This window comes from Mus musculus, chromosome 7 (assembly GCF_000001635.26).
Source record: "Mus musculus strain C57BL/6J chromosome 7, GRCm38.p6 C57BL/6J".
NCBI lineage: Eukaryota > Metazoa > Chordata > Mammalia > Rodentia > Muridae > Mus > Mus musculus.
Genome location: NC_000073.6, coordinates 37,167,442 through 37,181,633, shown reverse-complemented (window position 1 = coordinate 37,181,633; position 14,192 = coordinate 37,167,442). Strand labels below are relative to the sequence as shown.

Sequence of the window (14,192 nt, the reverse complement as noted above, 5' to 3'; positions counted from 1 at the left end):
CAGCCAAACTGGACCCTTAGGAAGCCTTTAGGTTGCATTCAGGGGCTGAAATGGCCAGGGCGAGGTCAGGAGAGGCTCAGCAAGATGGTCTTCCTTGGTAACCAAGGGTAACCAAGCAATGAGCTCATTACACACACATTTCAGGGATTGCTTGAAAAGCTAGAAATTAACCGGAGAAGATGACTCCATATGCTTGGTTTCTTTAACCTATTACATCCCAGACAGAATGAATGCCTGGCAGAAAGGAAGCCTAGGAGGAAGAAACTTGAGATCCCTAGGAAAGGAGGGGTGGCTTATATCCGGAGGATGCTGTAGCTCTCTAGAAATGGGCCACGCTGCTACAGAAGCTAGCCATTTGGAGCCCTCAATTTCCCAGCCAGTGTCAGGTAGATAGCTCAGATAGGCTTGGGTGGCCCCAGGCATCTGAACTATCCAATTTAATTTTATGCATTTGCGATACCAAAGAGGGTCACCCAGGAAGTTGCTCTTATTTATTGTCTTTGAATGTTGTGTTTGAATACCTCACTGACCACCAGAAATGAACAGGGCTTCATTTATTTACTTATCCATTTGTTTATTAGTTCTTTCTCCTGTGAGTGTGTGTGTGTGTGTGTGTGTGTGTGTGTGTGTGTGTTCCCTTAGTTTCCTCCCTGATTTCTTCAATGTCTTCAGAACTGAGTCCCGATTCTCGCTCAGTGGAACAATCCCATGAATCCCTGCTGCTCAGGTCGCTCAAAGTGGGCTTCTGAACTTCTGCCCTTCGTGCCTTTTCTTTCTTGTTGACGTCTCAGCCCTTGAAACAAGGTCTTGGCTCCTTTCTCATTTCAGGATTTCTTTTTGGGTGTGCGCGTTTCGGGAGGGAATGGGGGTGGGGGCTAGAACACCTGTCCGCTGATCGCCTGCCACTCCGCATCTGGGCCCCGGCTGACAGGCTTGTCTGCTTTGACTAATGATGTGATTGATGGACAAAATAAGGAAGAACATACAAAAAAACATTTCTGTCTGGGCTGGTGTGTCAGCAAGCCTTCATCAAGTGGCTGCTGAAGGTATATTTTGCCGCACGCCTCATTACACAGTAATGGCATTCCCAGGCAAAGCTGTTTCTTTTCATGACACAAGACAGCAGGCAGCTTTATGGGCGCTGGGCCCACCGAGCCCGGAGGAAGGAGAGGCACACTAAAGAGCGGTCATTTCTAAAAGTGCCTCAAGTTGCTTTTTTGTTGTCATGAATTTAATATGAATCAACACAATATGAAACGGGCATGAGGGATTTTAGTGACTAGTGATTTTTTAAGACCGCTGTCTAAACAGCCATCAAGGAAGAAAGGGGAAAAGGGGGGGGGCAGACAAAATCACGATATTTTCTTCCTCCAAACCTGTTGCAAAAAAGGAGTCATCTGTCAATTTTATTGCATTTAAATAAAAAAGTACACAGAAGCATACAGTCCAAACAAATGTCTTCTTTCAGGCTAAACATGTGGGAAACGCCACATCGCTAATGCCAGAATCATCCCAGTCAGCAAACGGAGTATTCATAACCCTATTCCGACGGCCTGCCTGCTGTGGATGGGGTGACATTCATGAGAATTACAAATGTGGCCTCTTTGTGCGTGTAACGATGATCTGAATGTCGGCTCTGGCTGGAACGTGAGGGGTACAGGGAACAAACAGCTTCACATAGCTAACAAGGTACCCAGTAGCTTCAGTGCAGGGCTGGGGATGAAAGGGGCTCAGGGCTAAAACTCAGAAGCAGGGAAGGCAAATGCTTAGCCTACTCCCCTCTTTCTTCTTTAGGGTACCCTTGAAATAGCCCTCAGATTTGGTCATAGGTTCCTGCTTCAGATTTTGCAAAGGATTTTAGATTCCTCCATCTTTCTTTCTTTCTTTCTTTCTTTCTTTCTTTCTTTCTTTCTTTCTTTCTTTCTTTCTTTCTTTCTTTCTTTCTTTCTTTCTCTCTCTCTCTCTCTCTCTCTCTCTCTCTCTCTCTCTCTTCTCTTCTCTTCTCTTCTCTTCTCTTCTCCTCTCTTCTTCTCTTCTCCTCTCCTCTTCTTCTCTTCTCTTCTCTTCTCTTCTCTTCTCTTCTCTTCTCTTCTCTTCTCTTCTCTTCTCTTCCTTCCTCTCTTTCTCTCTGTCCCTTCCTCCGCTGCCTCCAACCATTTCCTTCCTTCCTTCCTTCCTTCCTTCCTTCCTTCCTTCCTTCCTTCCTCCCTCCCCCTCTCTCTCTGTCTCTCCCTCCCTCCCTGCCTCAATCCATTTCCTTCCTTCCTTTTTTCTTCTTTATCTCTCTCATTGTCTTTCTTTCTCTCTCTCTTTCTTTCTTTCTTTCTTTCTTTCTTTCTTTCTTTCTTTCTTTCTTTCTCTTTCTCTCTCTCTCTCTCTTTCTCACTCTCTCTTTCTTTCTTTCCTTCTTTCTTTCTTCTTTTCTTGTAGTAAATTTTCTTCACTAAGGCATTTGATTACACGTGTTATACTCTTTCCCCTGCACACACATTGGACTGTTTCCAGAGAGAAATGCTTCAAATGAAGTTTCATTTGAAAAACGCTTTTTATTCCTTCCTGCTAACGGTGATGAGTCTTCAGCGGTAGATTGTCGAGAATAATATTCGATTTTAATGAGTTGTGATTAGGAATAAAAAGACTCTCTTCCCATAATAAATACTCGATAACAAATTAGAGGATGTATACAGGATCCTTATCTTTAGTTAAAAAATACGCAAATGCAAAATCTTGTTATGACAAATTTGAGAAAAAATCTCCTCGTGTGTATTTTAATTGACTGTTTCAGGAGGCCAAATGATTGACATGTACGTCAATTTTGACACCATGGTGCACACGTTCATGCAAGCTGATGATGGAGAAGACAATAACTGTGTCAACGTGGTAATTAGTCCTCAAGTCCCTGGGGCTGGGGACAACCATGTAGCAGCTTAGAAAGATTCTAAAGGTGCTCAAAGCGAGGCAGCTTGTGACTTATCTGTACAGCAATGAGCTTACAAAGGAAAGGAAGGAGGGTGGGCGGTTCTATTTTTTTCCCTCCTCTTGTCCTCCTCCTGTTTCTTCTTTGAACAAAAGCAGACATTATTGACAGCCTTTGTTAATGCCCCACATCTGTTTGTTATTAGTCCTTAAATTTTGACATCAAGGCAAGTGGTTTTGGGTCAAAAGAGCCAGGGGACTATACTTCCCTGAGAGTTAATGCAGGGCCGAGTTGCTCTCAGAGCAGGAGAGCGCAGAGTGAGCTGGCCAGCACACACAGCTGCTAAGGTGATGGTAGGCTGGTAAGGGACCCTTGTGGAATCTGGAAGTAGGTGGTTCTTGTCAAGACACACGGGTTTATCAGTGCAGGGTTTCCAGAGCTGGGCTCACCTTGAAAGGGAGGCATGGTGTCAGAGAGGGGGGAGCTGTGTCTCCTCATGTTCTGCAAGCCTTCTACCCTGCACTGGCTCCTTGGTCTGCAAGCCTAGTGGTACTCTCCTTGTGATTGACAACTTCAAGCCTAAGCCATGTTTTATAGCTTTGCCTTCATCAGTGCTGGAATTGCTTTCTGAGGGACTAATCTCCATGCAAGGTCGCCACTGTGCAAACAATGTAGAATGCTCTTACAAATACCCAGGAGGGGTAGGCCAGTTGCCGGGATGTAGCCTCTTGGCATCAAGAGAAAAAGTGAACTCAGGGCCAGATGCCACACTGGCTCTAATGTGGTAGATTCTGTCACAGAAAACATACCAATGTAGGTAAAATAATGAGATGAAGTATAGCCTAGTCATATATTACCTTATCAGGCGTTATACACTGTATATAATGATATGTGCTATGTCGCCGTTGTCATCAACACCATGTGATCACAAACACCGGGATGGTTACAACATCACTGGGCAATAGGGACTTTCCAGCTCCGTTGTCATAGTAGAGATCATGAGTGTCTTTCATAGTAGACTGTGTCCATCATTGTCGACCAAAACACATGTGAGCTGTGACTCTAAGTTGATATAAATATTCCCTAGCTCTGCTTGGACCAAAAGGGTAACTCTGTAGAAGAGAATCTAAGTCATTCACTGTCAATCACTCATTGTTGAGGGGCAGGAAATCGTGAACCTCTTCCCACTCACAGAATTATATGGATAACATACATCAGCGTGTATAGTACTTTTTACAAGAGAACATGATGTTAAGCAGAGAGGGAGATGAGCATTGGCCTGGGAGGAGTTAGTTAAGGGGAGGAGTTAGTTAAGGGGAGGAGTTAGTTAAGGGGAAGAGTTAGTTAGGGGAGGAGTTAGTTAAGGGGAGGAGTTAGTTAAGGGGAGGAGTTAGTTAAGGGGAGGAGTTAGTTAAGGGGAGGAGTTAAGGGGGGAGTTGAGGATGAATGTAATCAAAATGCATTCTATGAAATTCTATGAATAAAAATAAAATAATTAATAACTAAATTAAATAAAATAAAGACCTAACAAAAGAATCTCAGAGGCTCCCAGGATCCTATTTATTTATTCTTGGCCAGACTGTGAGAACTGGCACTCTTTCAAAGTCCAGGAGCAGGTAATAGGTATAATGTAGTTTCCCTATGTGGTGTCCTGTACCCCAGGGCTGCAATCTCTCCATTCTCCCAGAAGGTCGTTAGTCTCAGAGGCGATGGCTGTAAGACCCACTAAGGAGACAAATCATTTAGCAACAGAGATACTGTTCCTCAGCAGAATGCTAGAGGCCAGGGGGAAGAAGCCTCCAGGTGGATGATACTAAGCACAGGAGTAGAAAGGGAGAGACCCTCCCTCACCTCTGGTGATTTTTTTAGTCCTCTGGGAAGCAGTCACCGGGTCACAGGCGGCCCTATGTATTACAACAGCCCACTACCCCTTCAAGTTTGTCTGTCTGTCTTGATTGATTTTTCACTCACAAAACTTAACATTTGTGAAGATTTCTCCTGCCTTTTGTTCTCTCAACTGCCAGCCACTGAGAAAAGCCTGACAGAAGCGTCACACTGGAAGCCAAGTTCCACCCGAAGCTCTGGTTCCTGGCACAAAGCTTAGCTTGTTTAGTTATCATGCCATTTCTTCTATTGTTTTATTTTTTCTTTTGTTATTTATTTATTTGGTTTTTCAAGACAGGGTTTCTCTGTATAGCCCTGGCTGTCCTGGAACTCACTCTGTAGACCAGGCTGGCCTTGAACTCAGAAATCTGCCTGCCTCTGCCTCCCAAGTGCTGGAATTAAAGGCGTGTGCCACCACTGCCCAGCTTCTCATTTCTGCTATTTTTAATTGAATCAGTTGGCTTACTCAGTCTTGCAAAGATCCTTTTCAAATCCATTTGGTCCACATGCCCAAAACATTAAAAATGGTTTCTTTGTTTGTTTTTGTAGATAATTTTTATTTTTTTAGAAGAGGTGTTCATTATGTAGTCTGAGCCAGCAGTGAAGTCCTTTTGTAGCCCAGGCTATCCTTGAATTGGATAGCCTCCTGCCTTGGTCACCAGTGCTAGGATCACAAGCCTGTGCCAGCACTCCTAGCAAGCACGCATTTAGATGGGCTCGGAGTTTTTAAACCCATGGATGGCAGAGCAAAGGCAGGAGCATTGAGAGGCTGCACCTTGATCTGAGGGCAGGAGGTAGAGAGAGCACCACTAGAAATGGCAGAAGTCTTTTCGAAACCCCAGAGCCCATCCCACTGACACACCTCCTCTAAGGCCACACCCCCTGAACCTGACCAGCTATTCAACTATGTGACCCTATGAGGTCATTCTCATTCAAATAACCACAGCTTGCATTCTAAATACAGGTGGCTATGGGGGCCAGAGGGCCTTCAGAGGACTCTACTACTCCCAGCAACCTAGCAACAGCAGGGTGCTAGGTTGCTAAGATGCAGATCCTGGGGTTCAGAGAGCTGTTCCCAAATCTTGACATTGGCCCACCTGCGGGGTAGGGTGGCTGCAGAGGGAGGAGTAATATCCACTGGAAGCCACAGGTGGATGGGGTGCTAGGAAGGGGTTGAGGTGGGCTTAGAACTAATAAATCTTGACTGGGCAGTGAGTGGATGCAAGAAGTGAGTGAAACACAGACTTTCCACATCCCTCCTAATTACATGTTGCTTCAGTGGCTTCACTTCATATAGATTCACGGGCATCAGCTCACAGTTTCACCACCAATGCTCATTCCATTACTCCCTACAGTCTGGAATCTGTCAAAGGCCTTGTGAGTCTGTCTGCACTTGGGCACAGCCCACAGAGGAGGCGGGCATTTCCCTTTGCAGGAAATAAACCCTATCTCCTCACTTTGACTCCTTCCTTCCTCTTTGTCGTCCCTGTCTCCTCCTTCTGAGGGGACCACCTTGAGAAGAAGTTTTGTATATCTTTTCAGATGTGTGAGCTGGAACAGTTAGCGAGGCTCAGAGGAGACCAGTGCGAATCCCCTAGTGTGGGCCAGGATATCATAAACCTAAAGCCTGCCTGGATCAGACATGAGCCTTTGTCTCTCTCCGTGCTACGTTAGATGGCTGGTGGGTAGGTCTGAGTACCAGGAGCCCCCTTTCTGTTGCAGCTGTACACATCTGCTCTCCACCTTGGGATCACCGTCCTCATGGCCGAAGTCTTTGAACTTCGATGAGGTGTGTGAAACACCCCATCGACACATCCTATCAGATATCTTTTGAAATGAAAATCTCTTAGATCAGTTTCAACTCATTCCAAATGTCACAAGCACCCTCCAGGCTGGAAACCAATCTGCCCTCCACCCTTGATTCGTTTGAAATGCGTTACGGGTCTATGGGCAGGAAAGCTGGCACGTGTGGAGCTGAGGATTTAGGGTAGGGATCGGTTCTTCTGGGGGGCTGTGCAGACTGGGCAGTACCTCCTTACGTGCAGTCGTTCACCATCCTCTGAGCTGCTACACGATGAAGCCTAGGACTTTAGGCTTGATGTTGCCCCATCTTTTCTGTTTCTCCCAGTTCCTGTGCTGTCCAGAGGCCAAGCCAAGTCTTCCCTTCTGCATCTCTTACACCATATTGTTATCACTTACCGATCCATGGGTAGCGTTGAGAAAAAGAGGGGTACTCTAGTGTATTCTCCTGCTCCTCCATTTCATACAGTTGCTCTCCTTGCCCCCGTGTGTGTGTGTGTGTGTGTGTGTGTGTGTGCACGCAGATTTATGCAGACACGCCCCCTGAACCTAGCTATGGTAGTATCAGCTTCATTGCAGGAAGATTTGGTTAATCGCCTGATATTGCTCCAAAGGAGCCTGAAATAAAACTGAAGCACAACAACACACAAATCATGTCATATACATGACAAAAACAAACGCCATAAAAGGGGAGAAAAGAATTCGAAATACCGCGACTACTAACTTTTATCTATAAATATGACCAGGGCTCTTTTCTGACTCTATTTTGAAATGAAGAGCTATTGTAAAATGGAGAAAGGGAACTTAAAATAATAGGAATTTAAGGCAAAGTGTGTGTTATTAAAAGTTCGTGATGTTGAAGAGCCAAACTCCTATCCCACTACTGAGATTTAATATGTACTCCACACAAAAGTAAATCATGTAATATTTTCATGGCAGGCATAGAATTTTATGGCTTTTATGACTATCATGGAATTGGGATTCATATTTTATAGACAGCTCTAATAACATCAAGAAACTGCTCTGGGAAAAATGGGGGCTTAGAGGAAGACGAATGATCATTCAGCAGAAGCTAAAATCAAGCATAATTAAAGCCCAGAGGTAAAGATGTTTCTGTGGTCTACGGACTCCAGGCAGTCCTAGGTATTCAGCAGGGACCACGGAGTGAAGGGTCATTTTAACAAAATAAGACTCTTACCACCATAGATTATTCGTTCTTACAAATGTCCATCACCAGGGTGGGAGGACCAGCAGACTAGCCCATGCCAACCTGGAAATATCTTGGGAAGGATACTCCGAGGCTTGATGCCCTGCACGTCTCCGTGTCTCCTCCATGGGGAACAGTCCCTGGTTTTTATAGGGAGCAGATGCAGCTGTAGAGGAAGACTCTTGGGACTTTCCACCTCGCTCACCCTTCCTTGTAGCAAACTACAGTCTCTGCAGCCGGAGCATCTGAGAAATTAGGAGATAGATCGGACGTCATCTCACAGCACCTATCCCTTACCGTGTGTGCTTTGTTGAGTTTAGCAAAGATTTCTATCCATTAGGGACGGAGCTGGTGGGCATGTTTCTGTTTTCCTCCTCAGGTACAAGGTTCCCTAGTGCTGTACCAGGTTGGTAACTACAGCCAGGACCATTCAGCCTTGGTGAGTTAAAGCTGAGATTTGATTCTTCGTTTAATTCTCCTCCCTGTGTCGCAGAGTATACCATAGCACTCATTTTTGGCACAAGCTGACCCACAGACTGTCCACCAAATGGCTCCTATGTTCCTGTCATCCATCTCATGCCTCTTCCGCAATCACATGGTGACCCCAAGTCTCCTCAAACTCACCCCTCTCCTCCAGACACGATGTAAAGCATTGGGCAGTCTATTGATGACCTATGCATGACCAACCTGCATCCATTTACATCAGAGGTCATTTTCTGGCCATTCTCAGGATATACTCCAGACTGTCTGATGACAATGAGTTTTTTCTAGGTATATCTTGTACTAACCTTGACCTAGCTCTGTTACCATGTGACCTCAGGCTGCTCCTTCTGAGCTCTGCCGAGTTACGTGTCAGGGGAAGGAAGACATCAAGTTTTCCTTCTCTGAAAAATTATGAGCACCGAAGTTTAGCAAAAAACCATGCCTCATGTAAGTTGTAAAGTGCTGTGTGCGTGAGGAGCCCAAACACAACGCCTGGGTTAACAGCCCCTCCTCCCCAATCACATGAACTATGCAGGCCAGCGAAAGCCAGACAGTGGGATGGAAGCAGAGCTTCACCTGGCATTTCAGCCTCCCAACGCAGTGTGAAATGTGAGTCCCACGAGCTCTGCTCTGTATCGCCGAATGGTATTTTGAGGCAGTATTTCTGTTCTGTTCTCAGAACTGTCTGAGCCCTGCCTCTAACAGCCTTGGTAGAGAAGATGCTCACAGCCAAGAATCCCCTCTGAGGGGTTGACAGCGACGGTCCCTCTTCCCCAAGTTACATCCTGGTCCGGCTTCCCTTGTGGCACGCTGGTGACGACTGACCTCCCTATAACCCTGGTATGAGGCCGTGATGAATGGGACGAAGCTCTCTCGGCAGAAATGGTACACAAAGGACAGAGATAGCCCATGTTCTCAGGGGTCCAAGGATTACTCATTCCTGTCAATCAGACCCCAGGAGAATAGAACCCTGGCTGGAACTTAGGGTGAGCAGAGAGGGACTGTGGTCCTCCTGTCCTTGTGGGGAGGAGAGACCTCCCTGGAGACCACACCCCTGGGCCTCTGCCTCTCCCAGTCTTGCTTCTTTAATTTGCAATGTTGGGGATGGAACCTGGGTCTTGCCCACTTCCAGGCAAATGCTCTACCTCTGAGCCATCTCCTCCCAACCCTTGGCTCTTTTTTGTATGACAGAGCTGGCTGCAAATCCTGCCCTGAAGGTGGTGGCCCTTGAGGATCCTCTCCAAACTTCTCTTCAAAGCCTTAAGGTAATTTCCATTCTCATCAAATGGCTTTGATAAAAATATTCAGCCACAGTCTCCTTTCCATTTGACTCTTAACTTGATAAGACATAATTTGCAATTGATTATTGCTCAGACATTCCTGGCACTGCATGGTGACCTGGTCATACATCTCACTCACTCTCTGCAAATTCAGAATGGGGGGGGGGTGTTCTTTGACCTTTGACCTTTCTAAGGGGCAACTGTGAGGTCATTTGGGCTATTAAGAATCACGAGATCCTATTCTGCAGCTGACAAGGATGTACCTAGACGCATGAAGTCCTGAATTAACATTTTTTTCCTACTCTTGGTAAGACACAGGTATTTTTCAGAGTTGGAAAATGTCTTGAATGAATGAGCTTTGTATATATATGTTTTTAATGTGATTTTCCTGTATTTATTTGGGTGATCACAATTTATGCCAAGTGAAAAGGTTACGTGTCCTGGAAACTGAATTACCTCATTTATTTGTAGACATGATACAGTGCAGAACAGCAGAGGGCTCATCCTCTTTGCTCTGCCCCTGACCTCACCCTGAGCCTGGAGGTGGGCATCTCACTGTCAGCCACCTCCTTGGGACCAAAGTGACCACTGCCTTCATAGGCAGGTTCTGAAACCACTCAGTCTTTGGGGGCTAGTGTGGGTGTCCATTTCTCAATAGTTACCTCAATAGATGCTTTATTACTGTTGATGTTGTTTGAGACAGGATATCTCTATGTACCCAGGCTGCCCTCCAGCTCATGACTGTCCTGAGTCTGGGATTGATGGCTTGTAGGCTTGTGCAACCACCTATTTTCATAAGTATAAATGGAGTAGCATCCAGATGCAATCGCCTGTCCTTTCCCAGGAGCCATCCTGCCAGGTTTGGGCTCTGGTCTGTTCCTTTGGAGGCAGCACGCCTTGGTTGTCTTTCCATTGCTATACTTCAACCTGAAGACATATTTTTAATGGAGTTATTTCCTTCCGGCCTCTCACCATCCCTGACAGGCCCACTGCATAAAAGAGGGAGGCAGGAGCCCAGAGGATAATGTCCTGGCTTGCTGGTGGCAGGGCCTGCTGAGTGTGGCATGGCCTATACCGGTCACTTTCCAAGCCTGTGACTGGCCTGTTTACCTGGGACTTCTGGTTGACACTGAATCATCTTCCAGCCCAAGGAAAGGCTCTGCCGGAGGGGAAACAGCTCCGGAGATGCTTGGCTGAGGGTGGGATTTCCCTGTGTCCTCCAAGTCGTACCCTGTCCCTTCTTTGTGACCATGAATCCCATGAATCGGGGCTGTGCCAAGCCTCCATTTGATCGGCTGTTCCCAGGCTGGGCCCTTTTGGCTTGCCTCGCCATCACTTTCATATTACCCGGGAGTAATTGGATATTGGCAACCAATTATGGGATTTTTCACGTCAGCTTCATCAGTGCCTCTTAGACAACTGAGCCAGAGTCTCTTTTAGATGAAGAGGAAAATTATAAAAATTTGCATTAATGTCCTTTGAGACATGAAAGCCCTGGACCTGATGGGATGAGAAAAAGGAGACAGTGGCTTGGCCCCTGGTTCCAGGGGCGCCAGCCTCCTTGACGCCTGCTTACAGCTGACCCCCCCATCCTCTGCCTCTCCTTTGCCCGCCCTTTGTTCCTATTAAAATGAGGGTGACTCTGATTCTGGGGACTGAAGGGGGCTTTCTGAAGTGACCACATAGATACCGAAGACTATGGCTCCATGGAAGATCTTACAGGCTGCAGAGGAAAGGAGGCATGGAAACTGAGGGGGAAGGAAGAGTTAAGGAGCTGAGGACACAGCTGGAGCCAACACTACCATACTGACCTTGCTGTCCCTAAATGAACCTTGGAGGTCACTACAGGTATTAACCACTTCACTCCTCACTGGGACAAAACCAACAGAAGCAACTGGAGCAAGGAGGGGGTTATTTTCTTATTTTGGCTCGTGGCTTCAGGGGGACAGTCTGTCCTGGTGGGAAGTGAGGCTTCTCTGACAGTGAGTGTTTTCAGCCTGCCTTGTTCACGCTTACAAGCCCAGGAAACTGTGAATAAGACTGGTGGTGGCACCTGGTACTAACCCTTATGGCGTAAACCTAGTGGCCTACATCAGCCATCTAGGTCCCTTGACTACCAGAACCTCCCAACACCACATAATGGGCTGGGGACCAAGTGCTCACCCACAGGGGCTTTTGCATCCAGACTGTAGTGCTGCAGAGAGTTTCTCATGCCTTTGGCTTATTGTTTCACTTCTCTGGGGTGTTCTGTGTTCAGGACACGGTGTCAGCCTAGCGACAAAAGCCAGGAGTTATTAGACTGCTTGTTCCTCTCAGTGACACAGTCCCGAGACCTGTTCTTCATGGCCATTGACCGGATGCCCCATGAGTGAGACTGGTCCAGCTTCTCACTGTGGCATCCTGCTCCTCTTTGATTGACAATTTCCAGATGGACACATGCCTTTAGCTCAGTTCCTAACCCAATCAACTAGTGTCTTTCCTGGATCAAGTTTACTTAGAAGTCCTTCCCATGCATGTCTCTGGGGGCTTAGTCTTGAGAAACCACAAGAAGGCAGCCCCAAATGCCAGGTGCGTGATATCCAAACACGAGGCAGAAGTGGACAGACGGATTGTTCTGGACTCCATCTTCCTTGTTTTTCAGCCTTGCAACCACAGGGCAGCTTCAGCTCTGAAGGATGTGGACACTGTGTGCCGATCTCCTGCCACAAGGCCTGTGAGCTCTCCTCTCTTGGAGCCCTCCGCACGAGCCCACCTGTGCCGGGTGGTGGTGGGCAATCTGATTGATCTGGCATGTCTGGGCTGAGGAGGGGAGTTGAACGCTTCTCTCTGGGAGGGATTTTCAGCTCATTTCACAGATGAAATCAATCAGACCTAAACCTCATTCACAGTGGCCACGAGAAGCAAACCGGAACAGTAGGGGGTCAAACGGGAGACTTCCTTGCTCCCTGCCCGTCTGGCTCTACTTTGGCAGTGGGGGCCAGTGGTCCTCGGGCTGTGCGGAAGAATGGTTGCCTTCAAAGCAGGTGTTGCTGCGGAGACCGGTCTGCTTGCCAGAGAAATCAGCACCAAACTGGCTCACTGAAGGAAGTCAGGCCTGGAAGATGGCTTCTCCAGCAAAGGCAGACCCTAAATCACGCTACTACAAATGTTCTTTGTCCTCTAGCTGTTGTTTGGCTAACTGTGCCGACAGGGGAATGGCTCAAGAATCCCTAACAACGATGTATATAGGTTTCTTTTGCTTTCCTAGGGGACATGAGTGGTAAGAATCTGTACCAGGGATTGCATAGCTTTTTTTTTTTTTTTTTTTTTCTGGAAGCAGCTTTGATGAGTAGGCTAAAGCCGTTGACCTTTGAGTGGTAGGGGTGTCTCAGTTTGCTTTCTGTTGTTGTAATAAATACCATGGTCAAAAGCAACTTGGGAAGGAAAGGGTTTGTCTGGCTTCTACATCCCAGGTGTCAGTCTATCATCAAGGGAAGTCAGGGTAGACACCTGGAGGTAGGTGCTGAAGCAGAGACCGTGGAGGAACGCTGCTTACTGGCTTGCTGTCTGTGACTTGCTTAGTCCTCCTTATACAGCTTAGAACTTGCCAAAGGGTGGCACTGCCCACCGTAGATAGTCTAGGCCTTCATCCCAGATGACTCTAGCCTGTGTCAACTTGACAAAAGATATTCGGCACAGAGATGGTTTCCTCTGTCTTCCGGTCATCCTTCATAAGCAGACATTGGGATGTTAATGTTAGTCCTTTTCCGGGATGCTAGGGCTCAGCCCTGCAGAACGAAGATGGCGTAAACAACAAATGTAGGCCCTGTGTTGGCAATTGCCTCTAGATCCCTGCCTCCTCTCTCAGCCGTAACCAGCCTAGAGCTCACATGGGTGGATGGCACCTCTTTCCCCACAGCTCTGTAACTCTGGGGCCCAGACTGAGAAGCTGATGTGAGAAATGGGTGTCCAAGGTCCCTGCTAACATGAAGATGATCACCTACTTAGATTTGTTGACTGCAGGTTGGCAGGGGGGACCCCCACCACTTCCGTACAAATGGCTGCTCCTTATGGTTCCAGCTAGGCTAAATGGAAAGGCTTCTTCCACAAGGAAACAACAGCACGAGAGGCCAAAGTTAGTTTTCTTGAGAGAAGCAGGAAAATATCTTCAAGGTACAACTGGACCAGATGAAGTGCAGGTCACATGACCTAAGTCCAGCCAATCAAAATGAACAAATCTGTATGGGCAAAAGGGAAAATCTGCTTCTCCAGTTGCTAGAGAAGTTGCTTGCCTGAAGCTTCTGGCAGCTATCTTAGCACCATGAGGGAGAGGGAAGGGCCGCCTGAGAGCAGAGCCACCACAAAGCAAGGAGAGGCAGAGAGAGCAAGGGTGGGATGACATTGTTTAGAATCAGGATTCTGGCAGATTTAAGTGTAGACATGGTTCCTTCTTCTGTCCTTCTGTCCTTCCCTCCTTCCTTCCTCTCTTTCTTCCTTCCTTCCTTCCTTCCTTCCTTTCTTTCTTTCTTTCTTTCTTTCTTTCTTTCTTTCTTTCTTTCTTTCTCTCTCTCCCTCTCTTTCTTCCTTCCTTCCTTTCTTTCTTTCTTTCTTTCTTTCTTTCTTTCTTCCTTCCTTCCTTCCT

At 46.9% G+C, this 14,192-nt stretch overlaps 1 long non-coding RNA gene across 1 annotated transcript; it reads left to right on the top strand.

The window, feature by feature from the left end:
• Positions 1-8,187: 8,187 nt before the first annotated feature.
• On the top strand, positions 8,188-9,551 carry Gm38994. The gene is made up of 3 exons (XR_881982.1): positions 8,188-8,247; positions 8,971-9,131; positions 9,483-9,551. It is a non-coding gene; the product is annotated as a predicted gene, 38994 (long non-coding RNA).
• The last annotated feature ends 4,641 nt before the right edge of the window (positions 9,552-14,192 follow it).